The 19,926-nt window shown below is 33.6% G+C and overlaps 1 protein-coding gene across 2 annotated transcripts in view; it reads left to right on the top strand.

Annotated features, from left to right (window-relative positions):
* The window catches only part of ush (Zinc finger protein ush), a 566,541-nt gene that overhangs the window by 237,857 nt on the left and 308,758 nt on the right, over positions 1–19,926 (top strand). The window contains exon 1 of one of the 2 annotated variants that reach the window (XM_085955236.1): positions 4,564–4,577. The exons of the other annotated variant lie outside the window; for it this stretch is intronic. The gene's annotated coding sequence lies outside the window, so the exon portion shown is untranslated. Of the gene's footprint in view, positions 1–4,563; positions 4,578–19,926 lie in introns of those variants that run through there. 2 annotated transcript variants of the gene reach the window in all.

The raw sequence follows: 19,926 nt of genomic DNA, 5'->3' as shown, positions 1-19,926 counted from the left end.
TCTTGTAGGTATTATAGTATTGCTACCAATAAGTCTACGCTTAAATATTGCCACATACCTACACTGTTATAACATAGTATGTTGCATGTGGTTGGAAAATATTTTCTACGTACATTGCAATAAGACAATATTGGCGAAGTTTGAATTACATCCGATAGCGTAGTTATTAGAATTGATTCGCTTGAGTCATAGGCAGATCAATAAGGATACGAGCAGTTACCCGGAGGAAAAAGATAAGAGCTAGATTCTCATTCGATGCGACCTTTTCTATGATTTTCTAATGTTTCTGGGGTCTTTTAAAATTATGTCTATTCAATAATGAAAATCTAACATTATTAAATCGTATCTATATTCAGTTAAATTAGTAATATAAAAAATAAGTATTTGATCATATGAGGCGGCGTCTAATTACAAAAAGCGACAAGTCCACAATTCAATATTTTCGGGAAACAACGTTTTTATGTTTCAAGCTTAGATTATTTGTTTTAACGTGAGATTATTTTTTCCGTTGTATTCTATGTCAAAATTAGAACCAAATGGCAATTTGTTTCAGCCGATAAACTCTTAAATGTAATAAATATAGGCACAATAAAATTGGACGTAGCGCTATTTGTAGCTAACTTTTTAATTTACTCCGCATAAGGCACATATTTCCGTAGCACTGTCATGAGTTTACCAGATGCTACAGCATGGGAGACGCCCTTTTCAATATTGAACGTTCCCTTATTGGTCGACTTAAACACGCGCGAAATCAACCAAGCTTTAAATAATATGAAACACGGACTTGGCGCTTTTATCGAGACTTAAAATTTTTAAAAATTAAAACTTTTTCGTAGGGTTATGTCGCGTTTTGGAATTTATAGATCAATACATATTGTGTAAAATTATACAAAGAATACGTGCGTATTTTTTCTAGATTTTGACCAAATGTGGACTTATCGCTTTTTGGAATTAGACGCCTCATATATGGAAATCAACAACCCAAGCCATGACAGCATACCTATAAATCGGCGAGATTAAATAGCTGACCGCAATTGCGAGTTCCTTAATATCTGTTTCCCATATAGTCAGCCAATATATATAATTATCCATATAAAATAGCTGACTCAATTATAATAGTTATTCCCTAAATATTTTTTTTAAGATAGTATTTTGATTGCGAGTTGGTACGTCTTTAAATAGCTGATCACAACGGATTGGGATTGCCACTCTAACATGACTTCCCGGTTAAAACTCATCTCACCGCATTGTTATTGTACCGATTGTACCCTTGTAATTATTGAACAGTAAATAAATTCTCTTTCCTCACATTACAAACGACTACTACCGTTTTTAACACCTATCCACTGGCAAAGTGGACTCCCACACAAAATATGTACATAATCGAACATAGCTTGGATAACGGTGAGGGAAAGAAAAAAATAGAGGATTTTATATACGACATGATAGATAATGATATTATGATAAGTAAACGATTGATAAGTTGATCCAATTTTATTTTAGATGACAAAATTGATAAGATGAAAGCTGTTTAAATATTTTATATAATTTACATCAATATTGTGCCATTGAACATTGCCTATATAATAATATGTATATTGATACAAACAGATAAAGAGAAAGATAAGACGTAATATAATATATAAGTCATAAACGATATTATATTAGATAATAATATATATGTAGTAATAAAAAGTTTCAATAGCTTTATGTAAAATATATGTTATGTTGCATAAGTGTGTCTCTACTCTCTTTCCACACGACATTTGCACGTTCCTTAAATATTTGTTTAGGTAAATCAGCAAATTTATTTTTTCAATGATAACATAAACAAACATGATATAAAATTGATAAGATAAGCGATATGACATCTAATGCATGATTTTGCGATTATATTTATATTGATACCCTCTAACAATATTATTATAAATAGATATAATATTTCCATATTAAATTGTTTGAACATATTATAAGCATGGCCCCACAAGGGGGCGGCTGACAGGGCTCTAGCCTAGGGGGGCGGGTTAAGAGGGGGCCCGGCGTGGCGGCTCGACCACATAATTGAGATAAACACACATCTTAAATTTGCTCTAATAGTAAAAAAAGTCGTTCGCGGCGCTATTTTACTTAAGGGTTATTACCATTATAAAATAGGTATTTGGTTGTGCGATGCAATTTTTGGTTATTGTGTGTTCTCCATAATTCGTCTACATAATGTGTTAAAAATCGCTAAACATACACTGAATTTTTATTGACCTCGAACACCATTTAAAAAACTCTACTGCAGAGCATCAGATTGCCTTTAACCTTAGTGGTAGGTAGGCGGGCCCGCTTCAGGATGTGGGGGGCATGATTATAAACTATGGAAGTTGTGTGTTAAAACATTAATCAACTGATATTCTGTTTTCATCATTATGATATTTCCATTCAAAGACTTGTGTTCTTTGTATTTATTCAAGATGGTTTGGCTTCATTTGTATAAATAATATTGTTAGTTTTATTTGGGAAATAATATATAAATTGGTACGTATTCGTACATTCGCACAGGTCATGTTATATTCAAATGAGAGTCCGTTAACTTGTACCGAGTTACGAACGCTTTTACTGTAGAACAACAACAATCATACCTTTTTGCATCAATCGTCACGGAAGAAAAATTAGGCTCGCGATAATGTCATTATATAATATAATAAGTGTACAAATCAATGACAAAGAATAAAAATTTTGAATTTTGCAAAAGTTTTTGTAAAAATTGGGAATTTGGCAAAGAGCCGCACGCCAATACCCAAAGAGCCACATGCGACTCGCGAGCCGCGGTTTGCCGACCACTGTGTTAGGCTATAACTCAGTTGAGGCACGGTCTAAAAAGATCGTAGCTAGGCGATGCGTGGATTGCGGGTCGCGGGGCAAATGACGCATGATGAACGAAATATAATTTGACATATAAATCCAACATGCGTCCATTTAATGTTCTGTTTATTGTTCTATTAGTAACAATAATAATATATTCATTGACATGTTTTCTTTGTCAAGTAAATGGGTAACATTTTTAGTTATGTTTACACGATTTAAGAATTAATACCCCCGTCGCCACCACGAAACAAATTGATGTGTTCCCAGCTCGACGTTCTCTCTCAGAATGCCAGCGAGTCCAAAATTTCGTCGCGTCTATGGCCCGGAATGGCGAGTCGACCAGATATGTGAGATAAACATATGTCACAAATTTGCTCTAACAGTAAAAAAAGTCGTCTGCGGCGCTATTTTACTTCAATAATATTGATATTTTAAAAGGTGTGGTGACGCAATGCAATTCTTCATTGTGTAACTTCATATTTCAAGTCGATTTAAGTACTAAAATTACAATAAATACCCATAATTTTACCGTGAACACCATTTCGAAAACGCTACTGTAGGGCGTCATACTGCCTTTAACCTCAGCGATAGGTGGGGGGGGGGGGGGGGGCGACAAAGATCCTAGCCTCGGGGCCCGCTGCATTATGTGGGGCCCATGCCTATATACTTATTCAATAATAATTCTACTATACTCTCTAATCTTGATTCAAGTTACGATATTTACATCGCACACTAAGCTTTGTATTTTTTTATATCATATATGATACAATGAGAAAACATTATATGTGGCAAAAGGTGATGTCAAATTATGCATATTATATTTTTACCTGTTGACGTATGTGCAAACCGTATCGTTTGTTCCGACAACTATCAATTCTGTAAATTGCCTCCCGAGACAGCGCACAGTGCAAACATATAGTGGCAAAAAACAAACAAACAAAACCATAGACACACACAACAGAATGACGGGCCAGGATCACGAGTCGTGACCGTTTGAGACCTTACCTATCAGTCTGTCGAGGTACGCGCAGCCATCGCTAATTGGATTCTGATTTTAATCGTAACAGCCACAAAAAGCGATAAAATACTACAGATAACATTCTATACTGACTTATTAAGGCCATTCTCAGAATAATATTAGATTGGCGCGATAGGTAGGTAACGTCTCAGATTTTATATTATATTCGAGTCTTTTGTTATTATTCTAGCGTGGTCTTAGTACGGAGCACGTCTTTCTGTTTCCTACCTTGCAATATCTCTTGCTTGCGAAATAACTTCTTAGATACCGTTTGTTTTGATAGTGTATCTATCCGTTCGGCGGGTATTATCTTGGGAAATGTCAGCGATTTTTGCCGCGCGATTGCCGGCTGCATCAGTCGCGAAGGGTCACGTCGCGCGGATGCAGCGCCGAGCGAATCTCCGCGCCATTTTTAACGTTCAACTAGTCTTGTCAAGTTTTGACGTTTCAGTTTTGTGTTCGATTGTGTTTTAGTTTTCCGCCGCGTGGTGCGCTGATGCCGGTTCCGGGATAAGTTTTCAGTAATCTGTGAAAAATATTACAGTGTGTTCAAAAATAATAAATAAACTAATTTATATACACATAGACAATAAAGAATAATAATTAATTTAGTGTCAACGGTTTGTTATAGTTTTTGTGTGACAATTTTGGAATCATACGGTAGATTTTTTCTCTCACCTTATGATGTTGCCATCGAATAATACATGTAAGTTATATATGTGTACATTTTAATAGAATTGGAAATGGTGATTATCTAAAGGTAGGTACTGAAGAAACCTTCTTCAGAGATGTAGTCAAAACGTATTATGAAAATAAAGCAAAACAATCTTTGAATAATGGTTAACTTCCGTATGGTTTGTTGCATATGAATAGTGTTGTAGTACAAACTAAAAATTAGTTTAGCGATTTTGATAGGGAAACCATGATCTACTCCATCTCGAAAATTAAGGGTTACTTCAACATCTTTGCGACTATTTCGCGACAAAGACAAGCTATTTTCTATTTGTTATGTAAATATTTTCGCCATTTTTTTCAGACAATATTGAACTATGTATTACTAACACTATTAACTAAGTAAAACAGCATCATCAGCCGACGTCGATCTACTACTGGATAAAGGTATCTTCATAACTCTTTTCACTGGCTCTCATTTGCCGAACTTGACGATTTCGTTGATTCAGTGAGTTTTATGGCGCCTCTATGATCGTTTAGTACACATCGAGTATCACCGTGTCACTGCTTTTTTCTAATTGATATACATACACTAATCTAGCGACCGGTATATTAGGTACTCTTTCATTAGCGAAGCTATTCTATACAAATCGCGGTTATCGGCGGTAGTTTATCATATTTATGTATTAAGGCGGTTAATTGTATTGTTGTTTTAATTTAATAAAACGTTACGTACTTATTGATTAAAAGTAGAATAAGTACTACAAAAAAATGCGTTTTATTCAATTAAAACAACAATACAATGCAGTTCCACCATGAATTGACAGTTAACAAAATAAAAGGAGTTAATTGTTACAATACGTTAACCGTATAAACTGTCAAAAACTGCTACGTTTTAACAGCCCGTTTCTTGGCTGTGTTAACTTTTAGAGCGAGATAGACAGTTTTGTCACACAGGAACAGCCTGTAAAAGAATACTGTATTCTTCAGAAATTCACCAATACACACAATCTTTCGTGAAAAAACGGCAAATTTGTATCTCCACAGGAAAGTACATAAAAACGATAATCGTAAGGGCGAATATCCACTTAGTGTTACGGATAAAAAGTGAATGTGACATATTCGGCCTTTTAAAATATTATAAAGCCAATTATAAAGAAAGTATTCTTTCTAACCTTTATTATAAACTTGTTAGACATTTATAATCATCCGCAGGTAATTAATAAATAAATGTCAAAAGTTAAAAATCTTCATCCTGTAAAATAGCATTTTGGTTAATTCGCCTTTTTTACAAAACGCCGACGATATAATCCCATCCTATCATTGAGTCATTGTGGTGGATATTTTCAAGTATTCATTGATACACGAAGACACTCACCCCCTTAAAAGACATCGTTGCATACACAATGTAAATTCAGCTAAGGACAATGCAATTCATAGTTATTAGTGGTGTAATTACTGATTAGGACGTATTGTTAATGTGACAGTTTGTCTGTGGGGATTAATATTATGATTTCTCGAATACGACTTGTCGATGGGTTTCCCCGTGTTCATGCGAGACAAGACGGCGAGCCAGCGCGGAAAACACTTGGCGTCCCCTCCGCGACGCAGCCACGAGCCGAGCAGCTGATTAAATCTTTCCCGCCACTACTAGTTTAACTGATAACGGATCACTCGGCAATGTGCGCTGGTAGTTGTGAGCCCTGAAACACCAACACAATTGTAGGTGCTATGGTGGTATTTGCAGGAGATGAGTAATTTAACTTCATTTTCAGTTTGAGATTTCACGAGGAAAACCGCCGAGAATTTTGAAACATTTAAATGATCAATTAAATACCCAAATATATTTAAAACATCGGTGTGTGTACTTATGTACGGGCGTTAGAAGTTTCACTTCTTTGACGTAACAAAACAAAAATTAAACTTGTGATAACCTAGATTTTTCGACTAGCTCTTAATTATCTTGTTAAATTACACACTCAAGAAAAATAGCCGCTTATTGGAGTGCCAATGGTTTATTTATATACACTTAAACTTATATTACTAAATTATATAATTATTTCTTGTTGTTTTTATTTTTAAAGTAACAACTGTCACTCTGACGTTTAATCGTTTGTTTACGTAAGGAATTGCAAATGGCCGACAATAACAAATTCGTTGCCTAGCTAGGCAACAGAACAATAAAATTATTCTACTACTCGTATCAAACTTGCGATTGTATACAGCTGACTGATTCGCAGCTAACTACAGACTGTCGCACACTTTCGTAACGCTCAATTTCACTCTCTACCAAACGCCCCAAAAGAAGTATAACTTCAAAAACCGATTAATTATTGATTTTGTAGGTAGGTAGATACAGCGTAATTTATATTTTTTCCATTCATTCAAGTCTACTTAATTCAAAGTTTGCCATAACGATGTTGAAGACAAAACTTTCAATGCGGGTAGAGTTTTTATAAGTAATTAAAACGAGTCTGAAAAAATGTTACTAACGCTAATAATGTAATTTAATGCAAGTCAGTTTGCATTGTATATTTATTTTCAGGAAGATTCACACTCATATTTTGATAGGTATTTATTTTCGAAAGCCGCACTAAGGTAAGAAAGCATTGAATTATAATTTTGGCGTGATACTGATTATAAAGGTTCTTTGTATAAAGAACCTCCATAATTTTGACGAAAAATCAGGTAACAGTGCAAATAACAATAAATATGTAAGAAAGTAACAAGTAAGCAAGACAACATCAGTAGACCGCCATTTTTTTAAATTTTCAATAAGCGCTGCCAACATTGAAAATATAAATGTTTTTATAGTTCTGTACCGTATAAAAATCATTCTAGAATCGTTTATAATCTTAAGCCTTGATAATGACGTGATAATTGAATTACTGTATTATTATTATTATTATAAAAAAAACAATAATATTACTTAATCATTTATTTTAATATTAATTGTTGAAAACTGATTTTACGCTGGCGTTTTTGACGGACTGATTTTGTTTAAAGATAATTAGGAGCGATAGGGTATTTAATTTAAAAAAAATAGATTTTGATTTTTATTCGGAAATATATTAACCAAAGCTCAATTTTTAATAATTAGTAGGTATTGTGAATGAGTCGTCCATCATCTTCTGTAAAATTGCTATCATATTCAGATATTTACACTGACAGAATGATTATACACACATTGACAGGTTTGTATTTTTGTACGAAGTGATGTCAGTACATAGATAGTTTTTTTTGTTCTTGTGTATTTTTACATTTATAGATTTACATCATTTCTATGTTCCCAACCCAATGCCCGGATCGATAGATTTGACGTTAGATTACAGAGAGAGATACGATCGTGTCTTGGATTAAAATATACTCACCAAACAAAACCGAACGAAGACCTTTGATTCGATATTTAAATTCGTAGATATTTGTAAGAATGCCAATAGAAGAATCACTAATACCAATCGCAGAAACATTTCCCTAGTGTTCTATTTTCAAAACTTTCTATGACCATAAAGAACAAAATATAATAAATTGAACAACTAAAAAAGTAATCGTCCATGTTTTTTTTTACTTAGTTTGAATTGTTATCAATTTGGCTAAAAATAGAAATCTAATAATTGTACATAGTGGTAACCAATGTTCCCTCTATTTTTTGTGCGTATCATAATCTCACATGAAATGTAAATATGGAACAAAATAATTGTAAGTAGGTATGTGATAATTATTATTTATCATTTTTTGCGTAGATAAATAAAATTGTCAAATTATTATTCCGCGAAAGAAAGTACCTACTTAGATAGTAAGTAATTATTTAAATGTAAGTAAATTGCAGAATAATATGCATATCCGATTTTTGTTCTTACTTTCTATAGAATTTTTGTGTGCGGGGAAACATGGAATCATTTGTGCGGGAGTCTTAAGCCGCGTTGACACGATCCAAGTACGATCCAATTTGACTTGGACCGAGCGCACTCGTACGAAACATCTTCATACTAATTAATCCTATCCAAGCTAGCTCGGATGAGTAGGACTCGGTCCGAGTGTACTTGGATCGTGGCAACGCGGCTTTAACATTGGTAGTTATTATCTTAAGTATATCCAAATGGTATAGTAAGATACGTTAGTTGTACACAGCTGTGCCTAAAAGCAGTGTTGTTAGGTTAGGTTAGGAACAAAAAAAATAATGGACTCGTTAAAGTTATCACCAGCACCTCATAAAGACTCCTCACATAATGTTAAATCAAATGCACTCCTTATATATTACCTAGTATTGTAGTGGTTTAAAGCGCACGATTGAATCAAAATTATAAAGCGTTTTTTTTCAAAATTTGGATCCATAATACTAATAATAATATTTAAAATTAATTTCCACTACACTGAAAAATAAACACTTTTATAACACGCCCTTCTTATTTATAAGGATTATAGATCTTTGAAAAATGTTGAGAACCCTAACGGGTGTGAACTATTCGTATAATTGTGAACGTTAAATATTGTTTTCTCCCTTACTATAATATACTCTATTTTCTATGATAGACATATCTGGATATATTGGTTAACCGTAAGGTATCTGTTTCCACACAACTAATTAGCAAAACGTCACTTTTTTCAGCTGCATTGCATTTAGCAGCAGCCGTAGCATGAGGCATGATTCTGAGTAACCATAGATCTCCAGTTCCGATACTACGTCTGGATGCGCGCGCACTCGATTTTAGTTCGAGATATGGTCGCCATGGCAACCCCGAGGCATTTACCGTGGGCGGGAAGCAGTTTGTTCGAATTTTAAATTTGATTTCGTATCGCGTCGCAGTCTTCCATGATTTCTTATTGGGAAAAAAATCTATTGTGAAGATCTACCCATAAGCACCAGCCATATGGATAACATTTAATATTTCATAATCTGATAACCAAACATAAATATTTATGAACATATGGGCTCGCTGCAATTGTGAAGAAAACATCTCTACTACAGGTAGGTACCCAGAACTTATATTGCATAATGTTCAACTTGCTTATGATTATGAAATCAATATAATAATAATAAAAATATTTACTGTATAATTTAATGTAAGTTGGTACCCATGCATTTTGTTTTCCATATTTGATTTAAATCAAGAATCTAGAAACAACATTAAATTTACCATACATTCACATTTCAATTTCTTTTATAACAAACAAGATGGCAAAATGATGGTATTAAACAAACTTTTTGCCATGTTTGAAAGATAATAACGGTTGTCACATATAAAGTTTTGTTTAACTTGACTGTTATGTAAAAAATTGACACGTTGAAAGCAACTATTTTAAAGTTTTTATTGCATTGTTATTTTTGATTATTGTCGGTAAAGATGTCATTATTGGCTAAAAACAGTAAAAAAAATGAAATCTACCGTTTCTGACACGCTATTAATATAAACAGAAACATGGTTATCCACCTTGTGTAGTTATTGCCTTGTGTAAATAGTGTTATTTTGTGTGTTTATCAAACTGCCATCTTATTTATTGATCATTGGAAATAGTCCAATAAAAGTATTACATCCAGCTAGTTACAGGGTTCGAAATGAACCGGAGCGCACCGAGGCATAACTACGATTCGTGAAATCCCTGAGATTATCCCTCTTTTTCGTAGAAAAAATAAATATTGCGTTCAGTAAATTATTAAAACATAATTAAATTCACTTACTTTATATATATGTATTGGATCATACCAAAGAGATGACGTAGCGGTCGGACATTTCGGACATGGCTCAAGGGATGGTAGAGGGGACATGCTTGTGGAGTTTGCTGAAACCAACAATCTTCACATCATGAATTCCTTTTTTCAACATAAACCTACACGTAAATGGACGTGGAGAAGCCCGACAGGAAGGACCAGCGAAATCGATTACATCCTCACTGACAGAAAATATACATTTTTAAACTGTAAGGTGATCAATCAGTTTAACACCGGCAGTGATCACCGGATGGTGAGATGTAAGATAAGATTGAACGTCAAATCAGAAAGATCCAAACTGCAGAAGAAGTCAAATGCTCGCGTATACCTGCAGAACAATACTGAATTCCAAAATGAACTCAAAAATGCACTATCGGCTTTCTTAGATGAGAACGAAACCGTTTCCCTATCCAACGCGGAGGATATAACGAATATTATTCTACAATGTGCAGAAAAAACAGGCGTAAAAAGCTCAGAAGTTACACCTTCCACCAAGCTTTCGAAGGCAACATTGAATCTTATGGAGCAGAGAAGGAAAACCAAGAGCGATAGACAGGCGCAAAACGATATGGAGTTTTCATCACTTTGCAAAACCCTCCGAAGGAAGATTAGAGAAGACCTTCGTAAATTCAATGTAAACCTCATACAAGCAATTGTGAAAGCAGGCAGAAGTTTAAACAAAAACAAGCAATGCTTGTCGATAGGAAAACGTCAAATCACAGCACTAAAAGCAAAAGATGGTTCTATCGTCAGAAATTGGGAACACTTGTTAAGCCGAGTTGAAGAGTTCTACAGCGATCTCTACAGTGATGACACTGACAATACGACTATAGACTTAGATCTTCAGAGAAATGGAAATTCGGAAGACCATACTCCCGAAATTACATCCTGGGAAGTAACCCATGCTTTAAATTACATGAAAAGTGGGAAAGCCCCCGGGGAAGACGGTTTAACGATAGATATCCTCAAAAAAGCAGGAAAGGATGCAAATGAAGTACTTGCACAATTGTTCACAGCCTGCATATGCAAAGAGGATGTCCCAGAGGTATGGAAAAATGCCAGCATTGTCATTCTTCACAAAAAAGGTGACAGAGAAGACCTAGCAAATTATCGTACAATAAGTCTACTCCCTATTCTCTACAAGACGTTCACAAAAATTCTCTCAAACCGTCTGCAAAATATACTAGACGAGAACCAACCGAGAGAACAAGCCGGATTTAGAGGAGGATACAGCACTATGGACCATATCCAAGTCGTCAGAGAAATCATAGAGCGGTACCAGGAATACAAACTGCCACTATGCATGGGTTTTATAGACTATGAGAAGGCGTTTGATTCGATAAAGAAATGTTCAATACTCGACGCACTCAGAAAACAAGGAATCCCTGGAGGCTATATAAATATTTTCAATAATATATACAGTAGCGCAACAGCATCTGTAAATCTCCATAAACCATCGCGCAGATTTCCTATCAGCAAAGGAGTCCGACAAGGTGATACAATCTCACCTAAACTATTTACAGCTACCCTTGAAGACTTATTCAGGCAACTTGACTGGAATGACAAAGGGATCCCCATAAATGGAGAATACCTGAGTCATCTGCGCTTTGCCGATGACATAGTAATTTTCTCGCAAGACTCAGAAGACCTCCAAAGCAGAATGCAGGAACTCGCTGAAGTAAGCAACAAAGTAGGTTTGAAAATAAATGTAACAAAGACGAAAGTCATGCTCAACTGCTTTGCAGGCCAAAAAGAGATCCTCATCAATGGCACTCAGCTCGAACAGGTGAAAAGCTACATCTATCTGGGACAACAAGTATCTATAGATGGATGTATATTTGATGAAATTGTTCGCAGAGTAAAGCTAGGCTGGAGTGCTTTTGGCCGCCTGAATAATGTCTTCAAAAGTGACCTTCCACTGTGCCTAAAGCGCAAAGTGTTCAACCAGTGTGTGCTTCCCGTGATGACATATGCGTGTGAAACATGGACCCTAAGTAAAAGAGAGATCCAGAAACTTAGAGTAGCACAACGTGGTATGGAGAGGTGCATGCTGGGCATAACGCGAAAGGACAAAAAGAGGAATGAGTGGATAAGGAAGCAGACAAGGGTTTGCGATGTAATAGAGTTTATTAAAAGCCTTAAATGGAGATGGGCTGGACACATAGCTCGAAGAAGAGACAATCGTTGGACAAATCTAGTCATCCAGTGGTATCCAAGAAGTACAAAACGTCCACAAGGTAGACCTAGAGGCCGCTGGATCGATGAAATGATAAAGTTCTGCGGAAGTACGTGGCAACGCAATGCACAGGACCGAGAGAAGTGGAAGCAACTTGAAGAGGCCTTCATCCAGCAGTGGATAGATTCAGGCTGATGATGATGATGATGATATATATATTGTACATATTTTCAGTTTATTCTCAACTTGCCGGAATCATGTTAAAAATAATATTTATCACCCCAAAATCCCCATTTTTAAATAGATTCCATTCGACCATCTGATGGTGGCAAGTATATAACAAAAAGAATATTATGTACAGCTTTTTTATATAATATACTTAAAAGTGCATAAATACTAGTATGTAAATATTTCCTGAAAATTATCGAGCGTTCCGGTACGTAAAATTTTTCATTTTGAGCGCTAATCTATCAAATAATCACATCAAAATAACACTGTATAAGAAAGTACTTTGTGTGTGAATGGTTTGATACTACATGCAGTAAACTTGTAAACTGTTTAAATTAATTGAATAAAAATGGTTTAATATGGAATAATAGTTTTCTCTTGTTATGAACAGGGAATTCATATTACGCGGGAAAGTCACTTACTACTAGATATTTATTTTTCTTAAATAATTGGTTGTCTATGTATCTATTTTATATCAATGATGTTGTGTTAATGTATAGAGATTTTTTTATACTGCATATCAGATGATAGTAATGTAAGACTTGGATTCTGGATGTCGATACTAATGATAAATTATTTATTTATTATATGAATATGAACGAATAAAATGGTTATAAATGAAAAACGATTCCCGGCTTTTCCGCCATTCGCGAAGGGCGCTAGTGTAGGAACAGGCTGGCCACCTCGGCGGGAGGTTGTTGTTTTATTGCAGTTCAATTATTGTTTGCTGTCCGTTCGCTGTCCGCTCGCCGAGTGTAACCGAACACACATTTGAAGGTTGTTCAACAATAAAATTTGTTAACGATCGTATCTCGCCGTTTGTTTATTGAAGCGCTCGTGCTTTAAAAATGGTTTTATTAAAGTGTTGCCATATCGCCCACTACAAAGATATATATTTTGTTTTATTGTAAAAGTATTCATCGGATATCAGAATTTAAATTTATTTATTGAAACTATCAGTAGATAATACGTCTAAAATATAGATATTATAATATACTCACATCATTATATTATTAGACCTTATTTTAAATCTATCATATCTAAGAAGATAAACAGGGACCATCTGAACATTCACACCCTCGATATATTACCTTAACTATTGCGTACCTCAGCGTTAATATGGTTTTGGTTTTCCATATTTGGTTTTCTTTAACAATTATTCTTCAGAGAAGTTTATTTTAGAATACTTGTATAGACTTTTCATATTTCTTGGTCATGCTCCAGGTTTCACACACATATCAATTTTATAGTTTCACTGTCATGTTGTATACCCGAAATTTTGCTTTCTTGTACAGCACCTTGGACATGTATAGACTCTTCAATGCAAAAATTGCTACATTCCCACTCCTATCTGCTGACGAGTTCTAAGACGTTTTTTTCTGAGATGTTGGTTCTCAAGTACTTACAACCAGAAATGCTTTCGCACTCTGCAAGAAACTCAAGTAAAATACACCGGTTTTATCGAAATAGATAATACCAATCTACATCGTGCGTCGAAATCGATGCGTTCTTTGGCTATGAATATTGTCAACCTCTATATTGCTTACGATAAGGTCTATAATGTTGCGGGTTTGAATCCCTGATCTGGAAAAAAAATCACATATTGTCTTTAATATGTGTTTGAACCGGCAGCATGAATCTAATAAGTTGAGCAAGTGACTAACATCCATTTCTCGTAAAACAAAAATCTGTTACGAAACCTCTTCGTGAGGCGACCCAGATCCACGCATGATCGTATAGCCAATTAAAAATAAATAAAAAATGCTTTGATTATGATATTATTGTTAGCTAAATAGTACAATAATTTTAACAGGTGGCACTGCCAACTAGATTTTTTTTCTAGTTTTTCTTATAATTGTACAGTCATCAACTCTTTAAAATAATTGGGGAATTATTCTGTAAGTTTTCTATGGCAACACCAACGTCGACATGTCGATATGATTTTTTTTCACCTCGTTCGATTTTCAATTTATGACTTTTAAGGTATGGTAAGTCACGTTCCCGAAGATAATTGATTTCAGATTATTTCGTGTGTTAACCGTCCGCTTTAGTTTTCATAGATTATAAATTATTATAATAAGCGAGAGACGGCGTCGAAGAGCAGCTGCTCTGAGGCTGTGTTAACGGGAAGTCTCTATTAACTTATATAAATATTGATTTAAGTAATTATAGTGTTCTATTACATTGCACTGCTGAAAAACGGATGCCTGAATAATTCTTATTGTCATCGGCACAAATAACCATAACTTTCAAAGATGGCATAATTTTTAGGTATGCATTAAATTTTATAATGCGTTAGATTGATAATTGAATAGACACAATATACTCGTTGGCTTAAAATACGTAATGTTTTCTGTCATGGTTTACAATTGTTAAGTGGTTTGTGTTGTGTCCGCCTATTATTGGGACCATCTCATTTTTTCTTTCTATTTTGTATTCATAATATATTATATTCTCTGTGATTGATCCTGTTGGTTGACCTAAATAAATACAAAAAATTGGGATGGAAACGCACACACTTGGTTAAACCATTACAAATTAAATAGATGTAAGTAAACTAAAGTGTTGGTTTTTGTTTTTCAATCAATATAATATTTGTGTATTTGCTTCCAATATATGCATGATTTTAATGTTATCACTTAACTCTACCATATTCCCACCCTTTAAGTAAAGATTAAAATGTGAATGGTTTATAAATTGTTAAACAACTTACAGTTGTAAAAAGTGTATTAGGTCACCCCCATACTGTCTGATTCTTGTGAAACATTTAATTATATTTATATCAGTAGCTAGGGATCCCGAGCTATTCTCAATACATATGAATCCCGGGATTGATAAACATAATCCCGGGATTTTGGGATTGTTTTTTTTTTATCAATTTTTATGGAAAATAAAATAAAAGCGAAAATATAACAGAAAAAATACTTTTAATAAAAAATAACTACATTAGAAATAAACTGAGTTTGAATGAAGTTTGATTTATACCCATGTGTAGGTGGCCGATTCATTTTATTGTTTCACATAAATTATTAAAAATGAGAAAGATTGGAAAAAACAATGCTTCGCACTTTTAATAAAGTAATTCCACCATGATATCATACGTTTTACGGCAGTTTGATATTTGGCTGACTAATTAGATTCATGAAGCGGAAAGGCCAAAAGTACGCCATGATTATTTGCTTTACTATTTTAAATCTCGATAATCCATTCAATATGTCTTTACTATCAGAAACAGCAATCTCATATTAAATTCACATTATTATTTATATTACAATATTATTTAATCCATTAAACTTGTGTATTTCCAAGATTGAACGTATACAATATCAACAATAAATGTCTTAAATAGTATAAATTATGCTAGATTTATTTTTGACCGATTTTATCAATGTTACTTGTAAATATAAAAATTTTATATTAACAATGGAAAAAAAATGCCAATCCCGGGATTGTTAAATTGTAATCCCGAAATCCCGGGATCAGAATTTTGGCTCGGGATTGGATTCCCTATCAGTAGCGAAGTGTGGAGGTAGACTGTTAAGTTTTGAGATAATTAGTGCACACCAAACTTTGTCAGTCATATTTATTTGTTTTCATTGAATTAAGAATACAATTTCCAGATGGTGATGGTTAATTTTTAAATTTCAATTAAACCCTTGTGGATAAACGAATATTTTTCACTATTATTTACTATGGCTTGAATTAGGCAGGGTTTAATTGAATTTTAAAAACTAACCAATACTATCTACACATCATAGTCTTGCTTCAATGAAGACAAAAACGTTTGACTGATAAAGTTTAATGTGCACTATTTATGTTGGATCTTAACAGCTTACTGTCACCATTCGCCACTAGTTTATATTATAATATACGTTAATACACAGTATATAATTCAGAATTTTAAACAATCCCTTTAAAGATCACTGCGAATTTAAAGGTAGTGAAATAAAAACACTTCACTTTACGTTTCACACGGAGGGAACACTATCGCGCAATAGGTAATATTCGCTGCTTGAAAAAAGCGTGAAGTTAATTATTATGAATTATTGATTATTACAATAGTTATTATAATAAAATACTAATATGAAACATTCGTTTATATAAGTAGATACTTATCGTAAATATTGTAATATCTGTTATAACCAAACCTCATAAGGGTGAAGTTCGATATTTTTCACTAGAAAATATGGCATAGTTATAGCAACGCCGAGTGAGAGAACCATAGATGTTCTAAATATATAGATAGGCAACGAAGCGGGTTACTCATGCAACCAAATGAAGCATGTCGACGACAGCCGACAACTTACGAGAAAAAGCGACGCGATAAAAAAACGCAGGGCATCGCTGAGGATTTACGTTGGCCCTTTGACCGTAGTACCTTACGTAGTTACTACGTACTCATATAATATAATAATTTTCAGCGGAGGAAGGTTTAAAATAACAACACTGTTAGGATTTTAGTATAATTATATTTGAATGTTGGGAATTTATGAAAAGATAGGTAGGTTATTTATGTACTTACTCTATATGTCTTTCAAAAGTAATACAAGTAATAAAGTAATTAAAGTAAATAAAATTATAAAAGGTTATTAATATATATTATGTCATATTATATTAGTCAAAAATAAAGTTAACATAAAGATATAGAAAACACATTATTAAATTCTTGCAAATATCCCATCACTGTAATTAATTCAGCCTTAATTAAGTTTAACTTACACATTTGTAATTAGTTCGGGTTTAATTAAGTTATAATACAATATAATATACTCGTATATACCTACAATATATATAATATATAAACAACTTTCCTTTCCTAACTTATATAATATATAGTACGTACATATCTATAGGTAGGTATATGGATTATAAATATCTGAACACAAACACGTCTCATAATCAATTAATATTGTAAACAAAATAAATAAATAAATAAATAAATAAATAAATAAATAAATAAATAAATAAATAAATAAATAAATAAATATATATCACGTTATTCACAATTTTTAAAAAGTGAATAATATCAAAGTATCAACGCATACAATGATATAACAATGCTCAAATATACGATACAATCAAAATGTGTTACTTATATTCAATTATAATATTAATAGTCAATGCGTTCAGTTAAATGCGGTCCTGAGCAATACAAACACGACTGCTGTGTAATGGTATGTAAACAGAGTAATTCGCAACGAATTTAAGCATGCGTTATATTTTAACACGTATAAAATTAATTAAGTATACTCATTTGTGATACGTCACGGCTCCTAAGCGTTTATTCTTTTCATTACTGTCGTTTTTACAATTTAACACACTACACACAACCATTTTTACTGAATATTACATGGCTCAGGTGAACCTTCCGCGTTGATTTACCAATGCAAACTGAACGTCAATGTGACGCACGTTGAAGTGCTACCATAACTTGATTACCAGACTGCCTCACATACTTTCATATACGTTGCCGTCCCTAGGAGAGAACCCATGAAGGCTTTATGCAAGAGCAGTCGGAAATAAGAACGGTTACAATAATTAAAATTATCCTATGTAATTCGTGCGCAGGAGAAGAAATCGCAATTTCGTCGCAATCGCAAAACAAGAAATTTCAAGGGTTGTTCCATTATTAGCATTAGGAAAAATAAAAATATCGATATTCTAACATCGACAACTTGTATCTGCCATTCAATATTTTTGATAGGGGGAATTAAAATGTTATAAAAATCACGTAATCAAAATAAATAAAAACAAAAATACATTTTCCTTATTGTTTTTATTTAATTTCATTTTAACTCCCCCCTGTCAAAAAAATATTAATATCAGATACGAGATGTTAATGTTAGATCGTCGATATTATAATCTTGCAGTATTTTTTTGCATATTTAAAAATAATAATGCTATGTCACATAACATGGCATCAATTAATATTTTCTTTACTGAGAATCGGGCATATCTGTTACCTTATTAATACCGTCTTACATAGTTTCACACCGTGGTACAATACTTTCACGCGGTAATTTTTATAATAATAATTATATATTTTTTTTACAATACGATAAAGCGATACAGTGATACTATCTCTTATATTAAAATAAATAGTGGCCCGTTATATTTATTATTATCTATCTTTTGGATTTTTTGATTTATGTCAGAGGTCATCAGATCGCCATGCCTATGTCTTATTGAGCTAATATTTGATTGGATCTTTTACTCATATATTTATTATATTGTTACTGTATATTTCACGCTTCTTAACTCACATATATATTATATAAATATAATATGTTGTATACTTATTTGATTTTATTATTATCAGTGACTTCATATCATTGGGAGGTGACGATCGTGCAAAAACATTTAAATTGGTTTATTCTGCTGTAGAGAACGTGATTATGAAAATATGTTTGATTGTCTGATTTCGTTAAGTTATATATATATATTTGTTATCACTGATTTCGTGATGAAATTTTGATCGTTGGTAATATTTTAAGTAGATTTTTTTTAACTTACATAATATATACTCATGATTCAACTTATTACTAAGATGCATAAGTCGCGAGACAGACGTCACGCCCCCAGTGCATGTGGACGGCTCAATGAGGTCACATGTACCTGGAATGGCGAGGAGGCGGACGTCGGTGACTTTGATTTTACGCCGCTTGATGATAAAAAACAATTCACGAGGAAGCGGAGTATTAGTCTAGTGGCGCTAGATGCAGCGTTGAAGACCTGGCAGAAAAAAAAGGGATGTCTCCACCGAATTAAATGTAGGTATCACATTAATATCATAAGCTATGTATATATTTTAGAAATATTTTCATTAGGCACCATAATATTCGACTGTTTTTGTACCTGCGAGATAGTAGGAAGAAAATCTCTCTACTATACTATAAAGGAAGTCATCCAGAGATAAAGAATCTTAGAATACGTTCACGTCTATATATCTACCAATGATAACAAATTTCCATATCGGGTTACTGTACGTTTGTCAAGTTTGATTCTGCCGTCTTGATATCCTACCATCTATGGTGGAAACACAGCTGCGTCACCTTATCTTCTGGAGGTGGTCGGGAGAGTAACCTCTCGCCACCCCATGTCTTTTATCTCTAAATTTAGGGGGCTCGGGGGAGGCGTCGGCAACGTAGCCGCTCGGGCAAGATGCATAAGTCAACAACCTCATTGTTATAATATGAAAAAAAACGATAAATCAAGAGACAGAAAAGTAAATTATCAATTGTGCATTCAATTATTTGTAGTAGGTTTACA

Source organism: Rhyacophila brunnea, unplaced genomic scaffold, assembly GCF_057557595.1.
Source record: "Rhyacophila brunnea isolate RB1 unplaced genomic scaffold, BYU_Rbru_1.0 scaffold_5, whole genome shotgun sequence".
Classification (NCBI taxonomy): domain Eukaryota; kingdom Metazoa; phylum Arthropoda; class Insecta; order Trichoptera; family Rhyacophilidae; genus Rhyacophila; species Rhyacophila brunnea.
The sequence above is the reverse complement of the archived record's forward strand: the minus strand, read 5'-3'. Positions and strand labels throughout refer to the sequence as shown.